Genomic DNA, 3,741 nt, shown 5'->3' with positions numbered 1-3,741 from the left:
GGCCTGAATAATTACTTTCCATCCTTTGATTCTAAGCCTATGCTTGTCCTGTAGCTGTAGGTGTGTTTCTTGTAGGCAACAGAAGTCCGGTTTATTTTTCCTAATCCAGTTCTCTACTATGTGTCTTTTAATTGGAGAGTTTAGTCCATTAACATTTAGGGAGATTATTGAGAGAGAGGACTGTTGTGCAGTTGTGTTGTTTAGGGTGGCTTTTGTTACAATCGGGGGTTTGGATTGTGTAATTCATCTCTGAGTAGGTCGTTTAGGATCGGCTTTGTTTGCACAAATAGCTCTAGTTCGGTCTTGTTTGAAAATGTTTTCAGTCTGTTCTCCCATATGAATGATAATTTTGCCGGGTATTGGACTCTAGGTTGGAAGTTTCTTTCATTCAGTCGTTTAAATATGTCATTCCACTGTCTCCTTGCTTGAATTATTTCGATTGGGAGATCTGGTTTGATTCTTATGTCCCTACCTTTGTACTTGAGGTTTTTTTTCTCTCTTATTGCCTTAAGAAGTTCCTCTTTCTCTTTGTTTTTTGCCATTTGGATTACTATATGTCTTGGTGTAGGTTTATTAGGATCTATCTTACTAGGAACTCTCTTGATTTCCTGGAATTGCCCTGAAGTTTCATTCCAAAGGGTGGGGAAGTTCTCTGCTATTATCTCTCTGACTACTTGTTCTTCCCCTTTCCCTATTTCCTCCCCTTCTGGTATACCCACGATTCTTAGATTGTTTCTTTTGTCCTTGTTCATTAGGTACTGGACTTTTCCTTCCAGTGCTTTGCCTTTTATTTCTTTGTTGGTTTCTTGGTCATTTTTTGTTTGCAGTTTTCCTTCGAGTTCTTCGATGTGTTTCTCCAACTCTGTGTTTCTGCTAGTAAGGCTTGTTACTTTGTCTGTTAATTCCTTCACTTCTTTTTGAATGAACTCTCTCATACTCTTTAACATTTCTTCTTTAATTTGGGTGATTCGTTCCTCCATAGATATCTTATACTCGGTAGCTAAAGTTTCTCTCATTTCTTTTATTAGTTCTTGTGTTTCCTTCCTCATTGCTGCTTTTAGGTCACTTTCCCACAAATCTGTGCATTTTGGCGGACTTGGATATTTGTTAGGGTTTGTCTCCGTATCTTCAGATCTTAGGGTTCTCTTTGATTTACCCATATTTCCTTGTGTTTATTGGTGTGCTTTGGAGAGCTGTTTCTTCCAATTTCAGTCTGTTTTGATCCCCTGTGGTGTGGGAATGGGTCCCCTCCCTGAGGGTGGATCTAGTGGTACTGTTGGGTGGGCTTGCCCCGGTTTGGCTCCTCTTGTGCTCTTTTTGTGGCCTGATTCGTTGCTTTGCCCTATTGTTGTCAGCTATTTCTGGGAGGCAGGAGATACCCGACGGGGGGCGGGCACGTTCACGCTGTCCGCGTGGGTGAGCGGAACTTCCCTACCTTCCTGTGGGCAAAGGACCCCCAGCAGGAGGAAGGCAGCCGGTCGCACGGTCGGGGCGGGCGGGAGGCACTTCATTACCCTCCCGGGGGCAAGGGAACCCCAGCAGGAGGCAGGCAGCCGGTTGCAGGGTCGGGGCGGGCAGGTGGGATTTCCTTACCTTCCCTGGGGCAAGGGAACCCCCGTAGGAGGAAGGGAGTCGTTCGCGTGGTCGGGGCGGGTGGGAGGGACTTCCTTACCTTCCCGGGGGCAAGGGAGCCCCAGCAGGAGGAAGGCAGCCGGTTGCAGGGTCGGGGCGGGCGGGAGGGACTTCCTTTCCTTCCCAGGGCAAGGGAACCCCAGCAGGAGGCTGGCAGCCGGTCGCGCGGTCGGGGCGGGCGGGAGGGACTTCCTTACCTTCCCGGGGCAAGGGAACCCCAGCCGGAGGAAGGCAGGTGTTCGCACTGTCGGGGCGGGTGGGAGGGACTTCCTTACCTTCCCGGGGGCAAGGGAGCCCCAGCAGGAGGAAGGCAGCCGGTCGCACGGTCGGGGCGGGCGGGAGGGACTTCCTTACCTTCCCGGGGGCAAGGGAACCCCAGCCGGAGGGAGGCAGGCGTTCGCGCGGTCAGGGCGGGCGGGAGGGACTTCCTTACCTTCCCGGGGGGCAAGGGAGCCCCAGCAGGAGGAAGGCAGCCGGTCGCACGGTCGGGGCGGGCGGGAGGGACTTCCTTACCTTCCCGGGGTCAAGGGAACCCCAGCCGGAGGGAGGCCGGCGTTCGCGCGGTCGGGGCGGGCGGGAGGGACTTCCTTACCTTCCCGGGGGCAAGGGAACCCCAGCCGGAGGGAGGCCGGCGTTCGCGCGGTCGGGGCGGGCGGGCCAAAACCATGTAACTTTATCTATCTAATCCCGCCTCCCAGTTACAGGAGGAAGGCACAGAGGAGACCATGTATTCTCGCAGCCCCGGGGGTGAGGGAGGAAGATATGGGAGGTAGGATGGGAACGGAGGTGGAGGGAGAACAATTTGGTGATGGGAATCCCCGATATTAAGTTAACATGTATCTAAAATATTATTGTCAACAATATGTAAGCCACTATGATCAAAATAAAAATTATATTAAATAAAAAAACTGCTTTACATTCTGTTCTGTTTGTTTTTCTTATATACTATTTCTCTGCTGAAAAAGATGAGGATTCAAAAAGTTAAAATAATCCAAGAAACACTATGAAAATGTATTTAAAATTCAGAATTTTTAATAGAAGGCATTCTCTATCTGTTGTTTTCAAACATGAAGGCATCAAGTGTTGTGTGTCATGTGCCCATGCAGGGTAGAGAGAGCACTAAGGATAGCTTGCCCAGTAAGCTTGAGTCCCTAGGATCCCTAGTCCAGAGGGTGTACTGAGCTCCAGACCAGCATGCAATATCACATTGCTGGGCTAAGAACTGACCTGTCAATCCCAAACTGCCTCAGAATATTTCCAGGGAGTGTCCTTAAATTTTATGTGACTCTCCCTGATAATTTATGTATAAAAAACAATTTATTACTTTTTTTGTGAAGCTGCCACTCATGTAGCAACTTTGCTCTAGTTCATTCTCTGATAGAAAAAAGTACAATTTGTTTTGAAGGGCAAGAAAGAAATACACCACCCAACCATTTATAAGTCACATTTTCTCTCTAGTTTTAAAGGCGTTTCTTAGCTTTTTAAGAAAAGAGAATTAGTATAGAGTATTTCCTGGGCAAATCTTAAGGCTAAAAACTGAAGGAAATGGAAACAATAGGTTCTGTGTTTGTCTTCTTCCCCCATAGCTGAAAACTCTTCCATATGTTTGCTGTTACCCCTCCCTGCTCTGCCATTCCGTCTCTCTGTAATTTCCGGAAGGTGGGTCTCCACTTCCTGTTTCTGTTTGGTCTTTGAGGTGTCCTTAGGAACTTCTGTCTGACTTAAATAGTCTCTCTTCCCGCTGAAAGGCCGAGTGAAAGGTTGTCCTCAAGTTGATAACTGGAATTCTCAGAATTAAGGGCCTTAAACCACTTATTAGGGTATGAAGTGCATTTTGTCACTCACCTCTTTGGGGCCAAATCCCTCTTTAGAATTCAATTGACTGCAGAAAGAGAAATAAACAATCTTTGACTGTGAGCAGCAATGAATGTGTCTTCCGTGCAGAGGTGAGGAGACAGTATGGGATCCATTTTCAGCAATAATATATTGACTGCTGCTTCTGGGAATTAAGGAACATGGATAAGGCAGAAGGGCAATGTCTCAGACTTTGGATAAGGGAATTGATTGTGTTCCAGCATCTGGCTCCAATTATTGCTTTTTGGGGTGTAT

Source organism: Suncus etruscus, chromosome 2, assembly GCF_024139225.1.
Source record: "Suncus etruscus isolate mSunEtr1 chromosome 2, mSunEtr1.pri.cur, whole genome shotgun sequence".
NCBI classification, from domain to species: Eukaryota; Metazoa; Chordata; class Mammalia; order Eulipotyphla; family Soricidae; genus Suncus; species Suncus etruscus.
Note: the sequence above shows the minus strand (reverse complement) of the source record.